At 44.0% G+C, this 23,092-nt stretch overlaps 1 long non-coding RNA gene across 1 annotated transcript in view; it reads right to left on the reverse strand.

Moving 5' to 3' along the window:
- Nucleotides 1-3,123: 3,123 nt before the first annotated feature.
- Nucleotides 3,124-23,092, reverse strand: part of LOC119222764 (uncharacterized) — a 39,411-nt gene continuing 19,442 nt past the window's right edge. The window contains exon 7 of the long non-coding RNA XR_005120823.2: nucleotides 3,124-5,425. This is a non-coding gene — a long non-coding RNA (uncharacterized LOC119222764). The remainder of the gene's footprint in view (nucleotides 5,426-23,092) is intronic.

Here is a 23,092-nt window from a genome sequence, read left to right on the forward strand (position 1 = left end):
ATGAAGGGAGGAAAAGTGCATTCTGGGTTAATTTGTGAAATTCAAATGCCAAAGTCACACATTGTAGTTTTGCAGATGAACTAAAGTATGCAGAGTGCCTGAAGGGAAGCGAATTGATAAAAAAAGATAATTAATAAGGAACCCTTAGCGAAAAATGTATGAATCAATTGAATGCCAGGAAATGACACAGACTGCACGCTAGTGAAGCTGAGAGGCCATTCAAAACATGAAGTGATGGGATAGAGGCAGTTGCAATCCCACTTGAACCCCACACACGCCCGCACATACGCGCACACCCACTCACCACACAAGCACATATACACACCCTGAATCGCCTCAAATGTACGTTTAGCTGACAGATGGCCCATATGAGACAAACTATCAGGACAACAGAGTATTTTACAATCATTAAAGTCCAATATCAAGAATTTCTGTAAAAAAACATAATAAATAAATGAACGAGTACAAGAAAAACCCCTGTAAGCCGGTAATGTTGACAAAAAGAGAAGCCGCACATTTCACAAATTGAATCCATTAGTTTGATTTGATGGTATTGCATCTCTATCAGTGTAGAATGACTCATCCACTGATTGCCTGAGCTCTTCACATAAAAGAAGAGGGAATGTTTTATTAAGACGGGGATAACTCAACACAATGTACTTTATGCATCAGTGCATAATCAGGATAAAAATAGCAACCACACCGAAATGTCTAAACAGATACATCAAACTGCTGCTGCATACGATGCTCACTGTCTTCAACTAACCTTTACCTGCAACTTTCTTTTATTTTGTGTACACAACACACTATCTGTATAAAACATCCTGGAGTGGTGGAAGCTCTTCCAAACAATGCGGTGTGGGGAATACGAGTCTGACACCGTGGAGAGGAACATGGACGTGATGTTGTCGAGAAGCTCAGTACGACCAGCGTAACCTATGGAAATATGCTAATGGAGAGAGCATTTTAGAATTCAGAAATACACAGTCACCACATCTTCTAAAAATATAATCAACTATGTCTGCAGCACAATCACCCTGAAAGGCAATGTGCACTAACTAACATTTTGTGGGTCTGTCCAAATGGGATTTGGATTGTCTAGCTGAGTGTAAATTTGTCTTCCATCAGACAGGTTGACACTGTGAGAAATGTGGATAATATAGAAATAATAAAGTGAAACAGAGGGAGGGTTTTGTGTTTTAGAAGTAATTTGAACCAAAAACGATTGGATCATTAATAGCTAATTGTCCATAACAACATTCTTTCGGTTTCAGCTTTATTTTGGCAGCAAGCGTGACTAGTTTTTATTTTGTCGTCAGTACGTTTTCAACGTTTTATTGTACGGTGGCCGAGAAGGTTCAGACAAATACAAAAGCAACAACACAAACGCAAACGCCACAACACAACACGAACGCCAAAACACAAAATACAAAAGCCACATCACAACCGCAAATGCCGCAACGCAACACGAACGGCGCAACACAACACGAAAGCGAAAACGGAAGTAGCTGCCCACGGGAGCGAGCGTATTTTGGAGGAACGCCCACGGGAGCGAGCGTATTTTGGAGGAACGGAGCTGGAGGATGCCAGATCGTTTAAGAAGTAAGTGAAACATGATTCCTTGCGGCTACAGTTAAAGTAAGGAATCATGTTTCACTTACTTCTTAAACGATCTGGCATCCTCCAGCTCCGTTGTTACGTGCCGACTGGTTTTTGAACCTACTGGTTTGGCTACGCGTTTAGATGTTATTAAGAGAGTAATCCTACTTGGGCAATGTGCTAGAAAACCTGACAGAACTATGTATTTCACGCTGCGCCACCAAAAACCAGTTGTCTTGGCTCACCCTGAACCAAAAGATGTTCTTGCCACTGACGATTTGCAATTTCATGATAAGTAGTGAAATCAGTAGCGGCATTTTACAGCTCGGTTGGCCGACGGCGTAGCGCCGCCGTCTTATAAAGTTTTGCTATTTTGCTCGACTGCGGGTTCGAATCCAGGTTGTGGCGATCTTTTAATAAACGTATGTTCTTTTATTTATTTCTTTATACGTGGCAGTGATGTAGTGCTCACTTATACAATCATAATCGCTGCATTGGATATGGGATGCATTTTGAACATTTTCAGCAATATGTTTGCGACTGTGTGACGGATCAGGTGACCGAGGCAGACAACATCTGCCGCTGTCGGGGCAAAACAAACACGCACGCGTAGCCAAACCAGTAGGTTCAAAAACCAGTCGGCACGTAACAACGGAGCTGGAGGATGCCAGATCGTTTAAGAAGTACGTGAAACATGATTCCTTACTTTAACTGTAGCCGCAAGGAATCATGTTTCACTTACTTCTTAAACGATCTGGCATCCTCCAGCTCCGTTCCTCCAAAATACGCTCGCTCCCGTGGGCGTTCCTCCAAAATACGCTCGCTCCCGTGGGCAGCTACTTCCGTTTTTGCTTTCGTGTTGTGTTGCGCCGTTCGTGTTGCGTTGCGGCATTTGCGGTTGTGATGTGGCTTTTGTATTTTGTGTTTTGGCGTTCGTGTTGTGGCGTTTGCGTTTGTGTTGTTGCTTTTGTATTTGTCTGAACCTTCTCGGCCACCGTATTATTGACTTAATCTGGCCGGAAAATAGCTTTGTTCTCCATGTGAGCTGCTCATCATGAAACTGCTGCATTATAAATGACTTAAATGACTCTCCCCTTTGAACACCAGGAGTAGACCCCTGATCATTATTCGTTGATTGTATATGATAAAGACAAACAGTTAATCAAGGAATAAAGTAAGACTATAATAATTTGATCTTGTGAAATGACTTCATATTCCCCTCGTTTTAGAATAAATAAATGGACACAATGTTTTGTTGGCTCTCTGTCTCTACATCTGTCTGGTGCCTTTACCGTTGCTTAAAACTTCCACATCCAATTTGTCTCATGTTAGCTGCATTCATGCCAGCAGCCATGTGGAAATATGTTTTCATATACATCTGATAGGTTTCATTTTCTGTTCCTTTCTCTCCTCTGTTCTACCATTACAATCAAACTGCGTAAATGTCCTTTACGTTTACTTTGGGCCGGCCCGACTGTAGCCCCCCCCCCCCCCCCCCCCCCCCGTCAAATCAGAGGCAACGGTTTGGGCTGCTAATTAGAGCGTGCCCGGGGTCCGACTCTATCCATAGCTGTATGTAGTTTGATTCCTGCCTGCAGCAGGCGGCCTGTCACTCGCTCTGCCCGCTCGGCTGGGGCCACTAAACCCCCCCCCCCTTTTTTTTTTCTGACATCTCCAACAAGGCTGTTAAGGAACCTTTTGAGGCCTCCAGTTCCTTGATTAGCAAACACAAAGGTTCATTATTTTCCTTTTTGAAATGTTTAAAAAGGCAACGTCCGGATTGAATTATCAATGCCTGGAGACCATAAATCTTAGCATGAGTTCTACATCTTGTATATATCAGAGATGGAGAACCTTTCAGTGTATTTACCTCATATCCTTTTTTTCCACTCGGCACATTGGTTTAGGTGTTGTAATCTTTTGAGCACATTATTTTGCACACTTCACACATTTTCTCCAGTTTATTATTATTAGTGTTAAAAGGATGATTTGTCTCGTGTTCAAATTACGCAGTCGGTCAGCTAAAGGAAGAAATGTCCCAGTCATCAGTGAAGTACTAAAATGATGTCTGCTGTGTGCTTCTTGAGCTTACAAAAGTACACAAAAGTAGGCCATTTGTGAAGTGCTCCCACGTGAACAGAGAGATATCCTGGCACGGCAGATGTGTCACTCGGCTCTGTACGGGAGCGTCATTAGCACACTGACTGACGTGACTGACAGCCGGCACTGGGAGGAGAGGGATGAAGGGTGAAACAGAGAGGGAGGAGACGGAGCACAATCTGTGCCAACTATCACCCTCTCCGGGTCTTCCTTCTCGATCGCAGCAACAGTGGTGTCATTCAGTGTGGGGGGACTTATTCCTCATATTAACCAATGACACGCTGAGGGATCTGCACCCCGTCAGTTCCACGTGTTTGAGTTGTTTTCGCTCAAATGTACGCATGGCGTTTTACATCGGGCACACAGCGGCGCCGACAGCAGCGTCACAGCACCACACCAACGCACACACACACACACGCGCGCCATGCACAATGTGTGAAAGTTCTTTTGCAGGAAGGAAAGAGACAAAGTTCACCAATAACAACACCTGCAGATCCCAAATTAGCCTCAAAAGAAACCCGAAGAAACCTTCAAAACACTTAGTGTTACTTTTGTCACTTAATGTGACTTTTGCGGTTTTGTAGATGTTTGAATCAACAACATACAAGGAAGTTTTATATTTCTTGCTATGGAAAATTTCAATAGACGCATCTATATACAAAAAGAAATCCATATATGTACTGTATCAATGTGTTGTATTATTATTCTCTCCAACTACTTTATAGAAGAAAACAAGATGCATTTTGCTTTGTATCCTTTTTGTTCTCTCTGAGCTATTTAATGTTGCAGGGCACAAAGGAAGAAATGGGATGCTGGTTCTGAAATAAAAGAGGAAGACCTAATTTTAGAAGGCAGCCAAAACTTCACGGAGAGCAGACCAAAGTAATAAGCTCATATTGGCATACTCAGCGATATGTTTTATGTCCATCCATCAAAGTCATAGTTGTAAAACACTCCATGTAACAAACCAAGCATGAAGATCATGAAACCTCTCTTAGTCATCTGAATGAGGACTTTTAACTACGTAGATGGTACTTTGCATTCTTGCCACTGCCATGGCGTGCACTGTGTAGCTACTGCTAAACAACAGTTACACAGTATACTGAGAGGACAAATGTTAAAGAATAAGTCATTATTTGTGGATTCTTTGGTTTCAGTCCAGACCTGTCTTTCATGACTGAGCTCCTCAGATCAGCTAAGAGGGATGATCCCCTTGAACTGGTTCATCTGGTTCTGCGGGAACTCTACAAAAAGGATCCACTACTCTTACTGCACACAGACTACGATCAGGTCCTCACTTGGGTGGGATATAGCTGTAAGAGTTTCTTTTAGGGGAACGTTTTGTGAGAGTTCAAGCTTTCACTGTAAAATGCTTTTTCATGCAGACTGTGGATCTAAAGCGAAGCATAACCAACACGTCCATGTCCAGTAGGGTCTTCGCGCTTCTGTATTGATCAGTGCGATTAAATGTATTGTTTTTGCCATTTTGGTAAAATATGAAATGCCCCAAGTCATGCATCACAACTGGGACGTGGACGTCATACTGTAGCAGCTAACAGATTAGCTCTGTGAGGTAGAACCGACCTTCAGCTGCCGCTGGGGTTTGTTAGAACACGTCCTGAGCCGCGCTCGATTCTTCACCCGCAGCCGAGCCGAGCCTTTCAGATGTTGGCATTCAAGTCCTACTGCCTGTGATCTCGCAGAACTGCTTCAGGTGGTCCAAGTCCTGCACACAACATAACGCTGCATCATTAAATGCATTACTGCAACAAGACTAACATTTGCAAAATAAGCTATTATTTCCACATTGGATCACATTCAATGATGTGTTATTGCATGCTACAGAGTAGTTGTAATGCTTGCGAACTGCTTTGCTTTAATTGGGACCACGAGTCACGTGCTGTGCGAGACGGGCTCCGACCTCTGGATGCTTCTGGAAGGCAGCGATTCTATTTGGAAGGAGGCCACACGGAGAGTTTAGACAATTCTGCTGGAACCCTTAAGTGTATTTGTACAAAGCAAACACCATGTTGGTCTCGACTCCACGAGATGCATCTGTGTTCCTGTCATCTTTCTGCTGTCTTCGCGCCGTCCAAACGTGATAATGTCTGTCCCGAGTCGCCATCCAGTTGCAAACGGACTAAAGTGCTGTAGGGAACTTTACCACTATTCATAAAGTCAATGCAGCGCTCACCTCGCACCACCAAACTGCTATTCATTCAGTTAGATGGAGCCGATTCATATGTATGAATATTGGGTTTTAATAGTAGCCTTCAAAACACAACTTCCACCTCTTTCAACAGGATCATACCTCAATGTGCGATCCAACATGTGCTACAGAGCTTAGTGGGCTGAATATTGCAGCATAGCAGAAAGCATGAGTCTTCCTCAACTTTCAAAATGATTGCACAGCTCTTTATCCTCCTCTTACGCTTGTGTCTAATAGTTATGGAAGCCCATTTATATATAGTAGCTTACATTGGCATCCATAATAACCGCTGATCCAGTTGCTCTGATTTAGTGCATGATGACTGAAACATTTTCCCTTCCTTTAAAGGGAAGTGTCATCAGGCCATCAGAACTTACTGTCCATAAAAACTATTCTGTTGAAGAGTCATCTGACCCTATTGAAAAAAAAGAAAAGATAACAATCCACTAAGTGAAATTCAGAAAGACGCACAAAGACCCAGAACAATTGGCCTCAAATTCCCCAAACCTACCTGGTGAATGCCATTACACACACACACACACACACACACACACACGTGAGTCTGATAAAGAGCCTCTTAAAGCCTGAGGAAATTCATGGACAGTCTTTCAGGGGGAATAATCTTACAACCCCCCCTTCCACACTCACTCTCCCGTCCCCCTCTCTGGGTCCCGTCTCTCATTACTGGACCATTCTTCTTCCTGGCTCACTTTCTCCAGGGTCCTTGTTTTTCTCTCCCTCCCTTTCAGGACTTTGGGCAGAGTCCTTTCTGGAGGGGAAGCCCGGGCCTTCTCTCTAACAACGCAGAGCGATGTTTGAATATCGTCACCCTCCCTCCCTCTGTCCTCTTTTTCAGCTTTCGGAGGAATGCAGATTAGCATAAAAGTGTCCTTTACCTCACCTTGATTAAACTACAGCGTGTATGTGTTGCTTATTTGGGAACGTTTATGTATATGTGGGTGTGCCAAATCAAGGTTGGATGTCATTTGGTGAAAAATGTAATAGTATCCAGTAGGTATCACACACACACACACACACACACACACACCAGTAATAAGCTGCTGGCTAGAACACTATGAGTTCAGTGGCTTTTTAGGGAAGTGGAGCAGGCCTTGGGTGGTTTACTTTGCTTTTTACACCACAATTAGTCCACAGACTGTGGCTCCGTTCAGCCACTGAAGACCAAGGCACCTGATTAACAGCTGCTCACAAATACATACATGGTAAAACACACAAACATACACCTGCGTACGCGCTTTCACGCACAACAGCCGATAATGAGGACCGAATCAGACACTTAAAAAGAGACGCAAGCTGCCCTGAATGACCCCTGCACGCATGCGCGCACACACAGTGTAGCCAGAATCATGTCTAGCCCCTTGACCCAGGCTGACAGCACCCTGTGTTCTCTCCTCACTGTAAAGAGAGGTCCAGTGATAATGAAGCCAGAATGGGGAGTTCAGACAGAATTACGGCTGGAATGCTGCCAGAGCCCCATCAGTGTGTGTGTGTGTGTGTGTGTTTGACAGAGGAGAACAATAAGAGTGTGTCCGCTCAGCCGGGCAGAGTGATGGATAAACGCACCTTTAATAACAGACCAGTGAGTCGATACAGACTCTGAAGGGAGCCGAGTACATAAGCGGTGATCAGATCACAAACATCAGTCCTGATTAGGAATAGCATAGTAAATGTTAAATGATGGCATGCTACAACTAACTTCTGTATTCAATGAAGTCTAAATGATCCAGTAGGTGTCGGTTGACATGGAAAAACATCACAAGTCTTCGATCACTTTTTCCAGCTCCAGCAGGAACTCTCTCTCACACACACACACACACACACACACACACACACACTTGCAAACGTAGCCTTAACAGAGCCATGGCCAACCAGCATAAAGCATGCGCTGTGATACTTAAGCTTACGTTGTATTTACGCTCAGTTCATCTGGAAATCAGCGCCTTTATCCGCCCACTCCACCATACATTGCAAGCATTTTAACGAACAATGAAGTGTTATTTGGGCATTAGTGGTGGGGAAATGATCCTGATGGCAATGATTGTAATACAGCCTGGTCTTGGTGAGGACTCAAGCTGCAGCATTCAATATTAATCCCTAATAGAACCCACACAACGATGGAGATACAAAATCAAGTCATCCATCGACACATTTTTAACGTGCTCCAGGTAAAGGACCCCTTCACGGTTATCTGCATCCTCCTTGGAGAAGGAACCATTTCGGAATGAGGTTGAGGTATTTTACATTTTATATGCGTCCACCTGGATGACAGAGAATCCTACTATCTGACAATATTTAGAAAAAATTTTTTAAGGTCAAATGAATAACTAGTTGCCATAGTTTCATCTAAATATTAGGGTAGGCCATTGTGCAAACCATCGTGATGTAGTTTTCCGAGTTATTCATATGGCCTCATATGATGTTTGGTTGTGACTGCAGGAATAAAAAATCCTGACGCCCTCAAAAAATATTTTTTGTAAATAAGAAATAGCTTTTTATCTGCTTTACCACCAGCGTGCCTCGGCCTTAAATACTTTGGTTGGTTGGAAATTTGGCGAGAGGACACGGGTGCCTGTGTGCATTCGCTAAAGCCATTAAATTAAAAAACGACTGTCTCTCTTCGGCTGCAATGGTGGGATCAATCACTTGGTGGTGCTGGCGCTTTGCGACTAAGGCTCTTCAGCAGCGAGGGCGAAGTGAGCGGCCTCGGTCAGCTGTTGTGCAGCCGCAGTGCGCTTACCCGGCTCCTTTTTTCACCCTCACATTAGTGGACTGCATTTATTTAAATTACATGTGTATATTTTTAACTTTATGGTGGGTATTTATATTGTGGCATAATTGGAGTTTGAAAGAACAGCTCGCAATTACTTCTGTCTGGATACATTTCCTGACTTGAAGAGGCACTCGTGTCAATCTATAACATTATGGCCATACAAAATGAGTGGCGTCAAAAATGTGTGTGTCTTATGAAAAGGGCTGGTTGATGGCGGCATCACAGAGGCAGCCATTGGTGTGCTTGGGTAGAAGTCGTCTGTTGGAGTCATTCTGTGACCTCCGTAGTTGACCCCAGCGGTGAGGTACTTCACTGCATCCCAGCAATCTCCTCAATCTCATCCAGGTACAGAGTGAGCAGACGCTCACTTAGCTGGAGGGGGTGTGGGGGTCTTAACAGAGCTGATACCAGGGGAACGTAAAAAGTCTCTGCTGGAGGCAGTAGACAGAAACACAAGAGATAAAATAGAGAGGAAGACATTTGAACAAAGTAGCCGTAAGCCCAGTTTTGTCTCAGCCATTTGAACTAGTTTGTCCTTATTCATTAGTCCAACGCACTCTGGCAGGGTATAAAATAGCCTTCAAGCTTGAGCTCTTGACGTCTTTACAGCGCTTTAGAGCAGATTATTGACAAAGAAGGCATCACCACGCATAAATTCCAATCAATCATCACTGCCACTATCACATTCACAGTCATCATCTTGACCGCGATGATGGGAGTCCATCTGACGGCCAATATGCCAATAAGTGCCCCTGTTTAAAAGGTTTCCTTCGGAACTGATGGGCTTCTTTGTTCCATAAATTTAAAAAAAGGTCTATCTTCAAATGAGTTTTGAAAGGCCTCAAGGCTATTGCACCTTAAGCTGATCCATCACCTTCTCTAACGTGGCTCTCCACGAGTGAGAGACAGCTGCCTAGTTAAAATATGAACAGCTCCTGATATCAAACATACCAGAAGACGAGCAGATTAAAGATACGGACCGGGATTGTCCAACCTCAGGTCCAAGAGGAGCCGAGCGGATAGCGTCCTGGACACGGAACCATGGACCAGCTCTTTACCCTCGCAGGTCTCATGGAGGGGTCATGGGAATTTGCCCCAGCCAGTCTACAAAAGTGTTTTGGCAACATGAAGTCTTGAGGGCAGAAGGCATTTGAGGCCATGGTTCTTTGCGGTAAATGGTGGTTTGCACCCTCGGGGTTGGGTGTGAGTCACTCCCAAGGGTCTTGTTTACAACTGAGGGTAAAACTGTGAATCGTAAGCTGCGACATCCGTTTGGTGTGGCGTCAGGAGTGTTTTGTGTGTTCTATTAGACCATTTTGGTAGGTCGTAGGTAAGGTGCAGCTAAAGACAAAGCCCTCAATTCACCCGTCCATCGATGTACAGAACGACCCCTATATGTTAGTGAGCATTGGTTTGTGACCGAAAGAATAAGATTGCAAAATGAGCCTCCTCGGTATACCAAGGACACATCCCCGAAGAGGTTTTCTGGGCAAGGCCCCCGGGGTGGACCCGGAAAACACTGGAGGGATTACATTCGTCTTCAGGACCTCGCTGAAGAGCGGTACGTCAGGATTACCCTCATAAGCCTGGAGCCCTGCGATCTAGCCCTAGATAAGTGGATAGTAAATGGATGGCTGAACAGGGGACATGGGGAAAAGGAGAAATGTGCAACAACAAAGGTTTTCTCACCAGGGTCAAACCAGGTCTGTTGCTTTGATAAGGTGTGTGTCTGAACTAATGAGGCACCAAGTAGCCGCATACTTTCTTGTACACATATGACATTCTTGGTAAGTGCTGGCTTCCACGCTTAATGAGGGACTTAATGAATCAATCAACTGCATAACTAAGAATATATTAGAGTAAGATAAGAGGTCTAAGCAGGCCTATGTGGATGCCAGCACTTGTCTAAGAAATCTAGCCATTTTCGTTCAATCTTAACAACAACTGAAAGAAATAAAAACAGTGAAGAGCTGGTTATTGGTTCGATCGGTCGTTACCTTGGAGACATTTATGTTGTATGTGGTTTTAGTAGAATGGCTGCATCCCCATATACCCAATAGCACCCTGTTTTATGTATTGAAAAAGACTGGGAACTTTCAATAATTGAAAAAGCAAAGAAAAGCAAAGAGAGGATTGATTATGTTTTTTTTATTTGATTTGATTGATTACTCACAGCAGCTGTGAAGTTGGCTGTAGATTGTTTGCATTTGAACACAGACCCTTATGACTGTTATGTATCTAAGGCAAAGAATTGGCAGGACATGGAAGGGTGAAAATGAATCAAAGGAAAGACAATAAAAATCGACTTCCTCAAACAAACAATTTGCTTGATGTATCGCAGTGACATTTCCCTAGCTGCAGAGAGGCGTGTCTGAAAGGCAACAAACCATAGAAACAGACAGTCTGGCCTCCACTAGTATAATAAATCGCTGCAAATCACGCTGATGAGCGGAAAAGGGAAAAAAGTGGGTCGATACAGTGAGGGAAAGATTCCTCTGAATGAACCAAATCAATCAAACATTCATAAAGTATTTGGCGCACTTTGTCAAACGCAAATGACACAAGCCAAGAGGAAACCCCGATGAGCAACAAAACAAACGACAGCCAGGAGAACTTGCCGGACAGCAAAGCAACGATGTACTTGTGCCAATCTCTGCGCCCTCGTCTATGGTGCTCTTAGTCTTGGCAATGAGGACCTGAGCCTTGGCCCAGAGAGAGAGAGAGAGAGAGAGAGAGAGAGAGAGAGAGAGAGAGAGAGAGAGAGAGTGAGAGAGCGTGGAAGCGCTTGCTCATACCAGAGGCCTGGGCCAGCTGCAGCCGTGCTCCTGTAGGGTCGGCCCAGCTGCAGAGACACAGAACACACAAGTCTTAATGGTGGATTGCATCGCAACGTGGGGATGGGGGAGGGAGTCGAGTCAGCATAGAGCAAAAAAGAAAGAGGGAGGAGGGGAGGGGGGGGGGGGGTTTCAAGCAAACCATAACCTTTTAGAACTGAATTTCAGATTCGTGAAATAGTTTATTCCAAAGTCGATACAACTCCAGTCCTCACCTCAACAGCTGAGAATTCAAGCCCCGCTTGAGTCTCTGTCGGCCTTTTACGCCATCAGACATGGACTCGCGGTGGAATGTGAGTGGGCTCAGGCTGAAACACAGAGACAGAGCCACCGACATGGATAGAGAAGAACAAGACGGAAGAAGCACCAGAAATAGATGGGATAACAGCTGACACTCACAGCGTGTAGAGCCGCAAACTGATAACAATATGCAGTTCTGACGTAGAGTTTCTCAACAGCTTCCGCAGCTAATTACAGATATTCTCCCCAATCACTTGAAAACGAGGGGGAGCAAACCTCTGGAATTCAGAGGGGCTGAAGGGCAGTAGCAAGAAACCGCAGGTCCGAAAAGGCAGAAGGTGTACATACAACATAAAAGAAAGACCAGACAGAAACTAAAGAAAGAGGCAAGAAAGCACGGTTTAAAGTGCTGAGAATATGAACACTCCTCGAACTTGCCGACTTAGTAGGAGCCATGAATCATGACCCCACATCATTAACTGAGCTAGAGAAACACTAGACTCCACACTGAGCAGAGGGGAGGTGAAATCTTGGCAACGGCCAAATCCTCATGTGATCAGATTAATATTTGTCAAATCTAATTCCCACTGATGCAATAAAGCAACGGAAGTGAGTGAACGATCTCCAAAAGACACACACTCACAACGTGAATTGATCATCCTATGTTAGGAAACGCTTAAGAGAATACAACACCACCACGATACACACACACAAACACACATTCCGTTCTTCATCAAATACAGAAAGCATTCAGATGTTCAATCAATTGTCAGGCAGAGTACGCAGCAGGAAATGTGTGATGAAGACAGCAACACACTGGTGCTGGTGGGAAAACTATTCTGGCTGCAGTAAGACAATGAATCTAAAGACACAGCCTTTTGGGACATGCAGTGTGTTCCAAGGCTTTGGAAATCTAAAGGTTTGTCTGATTAGATTATCTCAAGTAAGTCACCTCAAATAAAAAGGGCCTTTAAAGTTGCAGAACCAATATATAAAATAGTGTAGCGCTAAGTACACGCAGACAGTTTTTTAGTACTGCCTACGTTCAGTGCCAAATCTTTTCCTTTTAGTTTTAAGAACAAGCTGACAAAGTCGAAGCTAAAGGTTTGATCGCAGCAGTGAGCTTTGGAGAGGTTGATTGAGAGAAAAGACAAAAAGGTAGAGAGGCAGAGAAAGCGAACAAAGGGGAAGCAGCTAATCGTGCGGAGGTTCGAGGAATAAAACATTTACAGGGTAAAATAGGGTTCCTCTAGTCCATCCGTCAGCATTGCTGCAGTGGAAATTAGTCTTGGCCCGATCGTATTCACCACCTCTGCAGTTCTACAATACCCAGATGTGTCAAATACTTATTCTCTTATTTCTCTGGTCTACATTCTTGGGCTGCAGACTTTGCAGGTCTTTTTTTCATCCTGAGTCAATATTTCCCCGTACTATCACGCTGAGGAACAGCTGTTTGTATAACAATTCACAGGTGACTTACTCTTTTTTTACTTGTATTGTGGGAGTTTGGGAAATTTCTCTTTCTGAGACAGTCTATAAGAAACAGAAATATCCCGTTCTGCAGCAGTGGACCATGTGCGTCTTCATTTGTTTCAGGATGTACATTCAAGTCTTACAAATTGGTTTCAAATCAAATATTTGCTTTTCCTCGCTAAGCCGTGTCTTTCCTCTCCGTCTCTGTCCTTGACTTTTACTACTTTCCTACTACTACTTTCCTGCTGACCTCAACACTCTTTTTTAATCTTCAATCAGCCGCCCCCCCCCCCCCCCCACCCTCTCATCCCTCTTCCTTCACAATACCTCCTCCTCCTATGGCCCCTTGCCATCCCTCAACCCTGTCCTCTTCGGTGAGGTTGTATTCTCCCCCCGCCCCCCCCTCACCTTGTTTGGGGGGGGGGGGGGGGGGGGAGGAGGCTGCAGTCTCTTCATAAGATTCTCATTCCTATATATATTTCCACTACCTCTTCCTTTCTTCTCTTTATCTGGCATCATCAATCCAATACAACTTTCCAAGAATGCTAAAACAACGACATATAGAATTGATCATTAGATACTTTGAACAATCCTACATGTATCATCGGCATCACTATTAATTATCAGTTGTCAGAATCAACACATATGTATTAAAATAGATTATACCTAGACTGCACATACATCTATTTATGTATAAATACATAATGTGCCTTACCGTTCCTTGCTCTACCAGCAACCCTGTTCACATTACAGGAAGTGATTTCTTCTTAATAGCTTGCTTCTCCAGCAAACATGAGTTGGTTTGGACTTACCCCATTGTCAAAAAATTAAGAATCTATTCATTTGTTGGGTAAAAGGCTTCCTGAAATAAACTTTGTTGTATTCTATGATGGTTCAAAGTAATACTTCTACTATTTAAACCCAAACTTAAAAACCTACCTCTCAGGGATGAAAGGCCCTTTATAAATAAAATTGCCTTGCTTTACTTCTTTTAGCAGAATGGATGGACACACAGAATGGACGAACAAAGAGACAAAAAGGGTTATTGATTATTGTCGAGTCAGAAGGAACAGAAGACACGGCTATTAGACAAACACGCTCTCTCAAACGCTGCAGTCGCAATCTATAACCGCCGCGACTCAATTGTCCCTAAATGTCACGCTGTGGCTACATTGGGAACTGGCAGCTGAATGAATTGGGAGCGACTGAAGCGGAGCAAAGCCTCCGTGAGAGAATAAAAGGTCAGCGAGACCAAAGAGGACAAAACTGTCCGAATGGCACACACTGGGCAGAAATTGGCCACAGAAAAGAAAGCCGAGAGAGGAGAGGTTCTGTGTGGCTGCAGAGGAGAGGCGGGACGATGTGAGCGACGGTGACCCAAAGATCGAGATGGAAAAAGAGTGAGGTGACTAACTCGCTCATTCTCTCCGGCCGTGTCCCTTTGATAGTGCACAAGTCTCTGCAGCCCGCCCAGACCTCATGCCACACATTCTGGACCTGAAGGAAGAGACGATATGTCAGAGTCACTTTGTTGGCACGCAGTGGCTGCAGCCACATGAGGCATTTCATCCTTAAAAAGGATCCGGGCTGGTATTGCGTTTTGTTACCTGATCAGCAAATAGTGGAGTTTCTAGAGTTAATAGGTCGGTTAATTGCTTTGAGAATTACTGGGCAGATGATTTCAATATTTCATTTTGGTTATCGGATTACCTTTTCTTTGCATTTGGACTCCAGTTTATGTCCTATTTTCTTTAGTAATCACAATAAAAGGATCCGTCCTGCATAAGCATTCTAGCTCAAGCAAACCAATGACAACGGAACTGATTACTTTGGTAAATTGTAAATTGTTAGACCTTTATAAAAAGAAATCAGATTCTCAAAAATACCTCATTTGATTCAACAAAGCATTTGAAAATGTTCATATTTTTACAGAAACAAAGTGATCCATGTATATGCATGACGAAAATGCAAGTTGGCTCATGTGTGTGTCTGTGTGTGTGTGTGTGGGGATGGGGGGGGGCAGGAAGGATGTATTAGCTCCTGTAAACCTTCTTTGAGGCTTTCTCTAGCTTTCCACTACTGATGGCTTATCTGATATCCAGTCAAAGTAAATCCCGTCAAATATCAAGAGCCGTCCTTAAATATGGCCAGAACGCCTCAGCTGATAACAGCTCAAGAAACATCTGGCCTCCATTATGAAGGTCTGGAAACGGGCTAATGTTCTTGTGTCCGACATGTTTTCAATACGTTGATTTCTTTCCTTAACCTGTTAATGTTTGAGGCTGAACTGCTTCACAGAGAGGAAGTGAACGAGCATAAGAGGTAACCAGTGACAGAGGCTGCATAGGTGACTGCCATGAGAGGCAAACGCCCCCCCCCCTCCCCACCCACCCAATGACGTCAACAGATTGAAGTTGGAGCACTTTCCGCTCCCTGCACAGAGCACTCTGTAACGACCCACGACTGCTCCAGGTTCTCTATTCCCAAAAAAAGAAAGCCTTGCTCCGGAGTTGCTAAATAACAAATGAAGCAAATAGCCTTCAGTTGCATCATACAACACAAAGCAACATTCCAAGCTGGCCAGATACTTGGGTAAACTACAATGATACACGAGACAAAAGGGAATAAATTCCACAAACGAAATCAATCGGGAAAGATTTAATTTGTGTGTCTGCCTTTCACACTTTTTCATATCAATCGGAAGAAACATTATTTTTTAATACAGGCCTACAAGAATGGAGAGATGGAGAGACAGAACACGGGGTCCACTAGTAGGTCTCTGTGTATATCTGTTCTTTGATAGAATTGCTTCTAAACTGGATTAAAATGATCATCAATGGTAACAAATTTATGAGTGAAATTTGCACTCAACAATTTCCTATCTGGACACTTAGATGCCCGCGATTTCTTCTCCATGAATCTAACTTTGGATCAGGTGAGACAATACAAAAACGACTTCATTCTAATGACGGATTTCATCTCCATATTGTGAATTCACAGCCGCGGACGTAACCATCACACAATATTTGATGAAAGCAGCTACAAGTACAGTAATGAAAAGTACACACATCGTTCCACAAAACGCTTTCAACGGGACACAATGTGCCAGCACGTTTTGGGGACTGACGCCTACAGTTGTGAAGCCGACCCTCTGTCGGCTCCGTTGAGGACCGCCCTGAAAAAAAAGGCACTCAACTTCTGCCCAACAAAACACACGAGGGCCAAAGTCACCGACAGGGCAACAGTGGACGCTCTGTTTGCTCACGTTCTCAAGTGTCTCTGCTTCAGTGTGCTCACGGCTAATCTCAGTCCATCGACCTTCAAAGACACCTCCCCTCGGGTTGAGAATAAGTTGGTCCCTTTCTCGGCCATGATGTGAAAATAAAGCTGATAGAATGGCCCAGCCAATCGCCTGACTTGAATCTCATTGAAAATCTATGGAAAGAACTGAAGATCAAGATTCATAGAAGAGGCCCGCGAAACCTTGTTTGTGTGGAAGAAGAAAGTCACACCAGAGCAATGCAGGCGACTAGTTTCTCCAGACAGGAGGCGTCTTGAAGCTGTCATTACCAACAAAGGCTTTTGTAAAAAGTATTGAATAAATATCAGAAAGCGTGTTCAATACTTTTTCCCTGTGTCATTTCACACTATTACACAGAATTTTATTTCTGAACTTCTTTATTTTCGTTTCTCTGTATGTCCGCATTACTTGGGTTGTTACCAACATCTGGTAAAAAATGTCATGTCAATAGCTCCTTTGGAAATATATTTACTGAGAAAAATAATGACGTGTTCAATACTTACTTCACCCGCTGTATAGGGCCTGGACTTGTCTCCATTCCCCCCCCCCCCCTCACCTGTCACCTGGGGGTTCCCCTGTGGGTTTTCCGCCCCCTTCTTGGGTTTCCCACATTAATAAAAAAAAAAAAACTCATTTCATAAAATCCGGCACACTGATTCAAGCGCTGGTGTATTTTGATTAGTGATTAGAATGTGTCAAGAGCACGGCACCATCACTATGATGGCTGGAAGGTTCCTTAAGGCATAAAGTTTGGCTAACAAGGCCAGCACTAGCTATGTAAACGATAGTGTTAATCCAAAGCATCCTATGTGTGACATGAAATGACTTGTCTAAGATACATACCTCTATGCAGGGCTTTCCTCTCCTCCTCCTCCTCCTCCTCCTCTCTGTTTTCGTCCCTTTGCACCAGAGAGTTTGGACCTTTTGATTTTACGTTAGCTTGATTTTGAGCATGAGGATGACCATTGCCTTGCAACACATGCAAATATAAGCGCGCAACCATAAGGTCCGTTGCTTGGGATCGTTGCACCCCCCCCCCCCCCCCCAAACATATATAAAATTGAATTTCAGCATATGGCGGGGCGCCATGTTTATTTGTTTTAATGATGGTTTTATTTCATATATATTTTGTTAATCAATATTGTTGAGAGAAAGATGTATGCTTACGGGCACACATAGAGGGTGCCCCCCCCACAAATTTGGCACCCGAGGCGGTCGCCTTGGTCGCCTATAGGCAGGGCCGGCCCTGCTTCATTGTGTATTCTTTTTTTATTCCATTAATTGGGATGCGATCACAGCGAGGGATCGCAGGGGAGACATGATATACGTCCAACCATCTGATGCAATCATATTCATCTAGCAAACTCCACCTACTCTGTAGTGTTAAAACAACCACTATCATTTCATTCTATGTGTCCATCCTAGCAAATTGGGGGATCCAAATGTTACAAAAAAAACAAAAACATGATGTACTTTCTTAGTAATCATTCAAAATATTGTTAAGTGTATGTATATTTGTCCAAGTAGGCCACTGAGCGGTGGATACGTGCGATGCATTGAATGGGCAACGTGCCGTGTTTTGAGTGGGCTGGTCTGACAATAACTCCCGGGCCACTTTTTACCCCAGTTCGCCCCATCATCCCCGCAATCATTAAGATGAAAATAAGCTCAGTGAGTCAGAGGGGAGACAAATGCAAGCAAACTTCATTATATTTTACAGCACTTAGGAAAACAATTTCCCACCAATGACATCTAACCATTTGTAAACAGCAGCTAATTATAACGTGAACTCAGTGATAATATTCTGAATGTGTGACTTTGATTTTCCACTTCTTTATAAAAGGAATTTTCCCCTGGCGGTAATCTAATTTGAAAAGCACTAACATTAAAATAAAATGGAAAAACCTAAAACAATATGTAAAAGGAAGAGAAATTGAAAACCTTATTAGAGACAGAACTATAGCAAAAAATCTACTTAAACAGCTGGATGCTGTCACCCGATTTTCTCTCCAAGCGTTGAGTGACTCTCCACAATCCAAGTCAGGTTTTACTGCGCTTATTTTTAGGCCACTTGACTGCTCCCATTTCCTCAGCGTTTCTTCGCCACCCTCCTCTTCGTCAGGGCCAAACGGCTCCCTCTCCCAACATCTCGCTCTCCTTTTATTTCCTTCCCAAAACCATCCCTTCATCCTGCTTCTGTCTCTCTGCCGAGGTGGGCTCTTGGCCCCCGGTGGGCTCACGCTGGCCCGTATCGATGTCTCCACAAATGCATAGCGGACGGTCATCGGATGGGATCTCTGTCATGTTCTTTTTATTCATGAGGCTTTATAGTGAATGAGAAAGGACGGCAAATAGGCGAACGGGTGACTGCAGGCCATACCCCTTTATGAAGGTCAGATGCTTTGATAAATTAATACATTCTTCTGGCAACTCTTCACGTTCTAACTTATTTGACCGCCTATGCAGAAGACATCCAATTATTCAAGTATCCTTTTGAGCGTATTCATCGGTTGTAGTGTGACACTCTATGCTGAATTTAACTAAATCATATGAGTATAAAATGATGTACATATAATTATACAGAATTTGTCTTGCAGTTACTACATTAGTATTGGGGATGCTGCATTAGTATTGCGGATTGAGAATACTGCGTTAGTGAGGCAGATACTACGGCATTGCTATTTCCATTACGGCATCATTATTGTGAATACTGCATTAGTATTGCAAAAGCAACTCCTTCTGCCTTCCATGATTGTATCTATGAGACGTACGTTTCTGAATGCTGAAAGGCTTCTCCATAACGGTAACACAAGGACTCGCAGATTTGCCTGGATGAAGAGTTAAAGTTAATGTCGACAGGAAGCTAAAGGAGAAGCCCGGCCCGTGTTTCCACGTTGTGGAATGTGTGCCATTGGACGTGCCATCTAGTCATCTCATTCAAATGAAATTATCTAAGGCCTACAGGTCTGCGATCAGAGCACTTTAATCTATTTATTTTTCCAGGTATAAAGAACATTTCAACAAATATAAGCTTCTTATTTTAAAAATCCATCCCACCCTAGCTTTAAGGGGAAAAGGTGCTCCTACTTTATCCTGCCCAGGAATCCATCAAGTGGCTATTGAGACATTTCACTTTAAAAACGGCAAATGTCAGCCTCATAGTTCAATATGGAAGAAAGTGGAGGCACATAATAAATTCTTCATAGGTACTAATGCCCCGCTATGTCTCTGTATCGACTTGCCATATTGTGTAAAAACCATAGTTGGGTTTCTGTAAGATTGACAAAAAGGTCAAGGGATAACGTGAACGTCCAACAGTGTGTTTTCTGTATAGAAATAGGACAGCCCAAGGTAGGGGTGGGGGGGGGAAGGGGGGAGAAAGGCTTTTATGTCAGAGGCACATGGCAAAGGAACTATTCAAGGGTTCCCATCTACGCCGCGTCAAGCTGTCTTCTGTTGCTTAATGACGGACAGGTACTCCTCACACCGGAACTCCTGCCCACCTGCTTCTCGCCCTCCAGCTCGACAGACACGGCCTCCACCGCAACCCGCGAGCCCCCCGCCCCCCCGACTCAACGCACCGCCGCCAGAGTCTGGGACGCAAACGCAAACGGGCGCACACAAGTCAGACAAGTGACACTGTGCTTGTTATGGAGACAGGTGTTTAGCAAGAGGGAAAGTCAGAGAGAGCCGTGTATTTACAAAAGTCAGACAGGTGGCAACTTTGAAGAGAGTAAATAGAAATAGATAGTTTTGTCTTTCTTCACACGAACATTGGTCCTTGGTGCCTTTGACCACACCTAGCAAAACACAAGGAGCATTAGTGGAGCAGTATAGATGAGCTCTTGTTATGTAACTAAATCATTGAATTGAGCCATTACAGTTTTGTTTCAATTGCTAAGAACAATTCATCAATACTGAGGACCAACGCGACTCGGACCGAGGTCCGTTTTTTTTAGCGTGACGTATTGGATGTGTGGCGTTGAGTGCGTGGGAAAACGTGCAATAGCGTGTCAACGCGGCGAAACCGTGAGAGTTGGCAGCCGCTCTGTTTCCTTCTCCCGACAGCCACATCGGTTGCCCGGAACTTGCCCCCGTCTGTCTCGCTCTTAAAAATGCACCATTGTATATAAGCCGCAGGGTTCAAAGCGTGGGGAAAAAGTAGCGGTTTATAGTCCGGAAATTACGGCAGTCCTTTTTTTGTGTAAAATTTGAAGCAAAGAAATACAAATTAATTCCAAATCTCTTAAAGTGAGACACAAGGTTTACAGTGTGGTCTATAATGGCAGCAGTTATCTCAGACCAGCGCTTTTAGTCGTCTCCTTAGCCTGCCCCCCCTCCTCCTCGCCTTTCTTCTTCCTCCACCAACCGGTCTGCATTGAGCTCTGTTTTTGCTCTGACAGCATCATTGTGAAGGGTTTGGGGGTTGCAACACGATTAGTCAATTGCTGTCATCTCCTGAGCTGAATACCAGAAAACAGAGCCAAGAACACCTGAAGAGGCCGAGCTAAATCAAGTGGTCACTTGGGTAAATATGCATGTTTGCGTGAATATACTTTTTGCGTAGAGCTTAATCATTTATGACAAACCATTATGAGACAAGTCTAAATAAAAGGCTACTGCTCTCTGACATTAAATGTCAGGCCAGGCTAAATCGAGCATCGTGGAAAGAGGCTCCAAAACCCTAATTTGAAATGAGGTCTTGTCGAGAGGTTTGCGAATGCAATTAAAGTCAGGTCATGTTTAATGGGCACGGAAATGAAAGCCTCCTGATGTGGAAAGCTAGAAAAAAAAACTCCTGTTCAGCCACGTTTCGGGATTCCAGACAGCAATCCTCCCGCCCGCTCTTCTCCCCTCTCTCTCCCATTTCTCCCATTCTCAAAAGGCGGCTGCACTCACAGGTTGGCTAGCCACGAGGCACTGATGGGTCAGAAGCCTTCCACGGGGCTCTGAAAGGTCTCATGTCAGAAGAAGGACAATGAGACGGAAGGCACACCAATAGCTGTGGCAGTACGAGAACATTTGACTGCTACACCGACTGACAGACTCCCTTCCTGTTAGCAAACACAAACATTCAAACAACTGTATTAATCATTTCCTGTTATGGCCCATTGAGCAAAGATTCGCTCTAGAACTACAGGTGGGGACGAGGTGAGCATTTAGCTCATGCATTCTGTAAGAATGGTAACAGCACTGGCGAGCGTTTAAGCAGCATGAACCAATTCAAAGGAATTATTTTCCCGATGGGGTAAAGCAGAGTGTTCCATGTAGTGTGCCCAGCAATGTGATATGGATCCTGTTAGCAGAAAGTGGTCAGAGAGCCCGGATGCCTCGTCACCCAGAGAATGGTAATTAGCTCTGGGTAATGGCGCCTGCAACCCAATTAGTGGCTTTATGTGTGACCAGTACCCTATACCACTAATTACAACCAGGCTGTGAGAGTGTGTGTGTGTGTGTGTGTGTGTAAGTGAGTGAATCCAAAAAAGATGGAAGTGTTCTGTGAGGAACAGTCTGTGTGTGTGTGTGTGTGAGACAGAGGGAAGAGAGAGAGTGACAGCTGACCCTCTTGGCCACAGCAACCGCCCTCTCGTTTCCAATTACAGCGAGCATCGGGTGTCTGCTAAAGCATCACCCAGATTACTCGACCTCATTTGCTCAAAGCCGAGCGTCAATCAGGCATTAACACACTGTCCCATGGTGAGACAAGAGCAACCGAGTTCAAGGTAATAGTGGGGAGCTGCCGAGAGGCGCTGCCTGTAGGGGCATAATCAAACGAATGCATGTCCTTTCAAATCATAAAACGGTCATTGCTTTTATCTCCTTAAGAAATGGTTCGATCGGAATACGAATGCCTCTCAATGAAGTACATAAGTCAACATGACCATCGACTGGAAGACAATCTATGTCTATTTGTTTGTTCTTAACACTCGTCATCGGTGCAATCTACCATAATCTGACAATACTGACCAGGCTCACCACAATCACACTAATGTTGTTTATTGCATGTTAATTAATGTTTAGGTGCAATATTTTGCCCTGACTGAGACTGACTGAGTAGAGCACACCTCTCTGACCCTGTTGTGGTAAAATGAGATGTCGTCTAAACGGGATCTGGCGCTCGGAAACACTCTTGTCCACAGGCAACGCCAACATTACACCGAATGAAAGTTCCTGGCAGAAGCTTTTAGGAACAGCGCTGCGCCAAAACACACAGCAGGGAAGATCTAATTTGCAATACAGCTCACAGCAGGAGGTCCAATGAGCCTGTGTTTACATTGGACCAAAAAAAAAAATCATATTGTTTATAATCATACACCAAATACCACAGAAAACCATTGATTCTCCTCAATTTAGCATGTTAATTAAAACAAATTAGTATAGAAATAATTACCCATAATAACCAGTATATGCAACCCTTTTCTGAAACTTTGGTTTATTTACATTTAAACTTGATTTCACGTATTTTTAATCGTGTACGAGTTACACGAGTGATTTCCACGGTCTTGTGTGGATCAGAATGTTGCTCTTAACTACGTGGCAATGTG

The sequence above is a fragment of the Pungitius pungitius genome, chromosome 1, assembly GCF_949316345.1.
Source record: "Pungitius pungitius chromosome 1, fPunPun2.1, whole genome shotgun sequence".
NCBI lineage: Eukaryota > Metazoa > Chordata > Actinopteri > Perciformes > Gasterosteidae > Pungitius > Pungitius pungitius.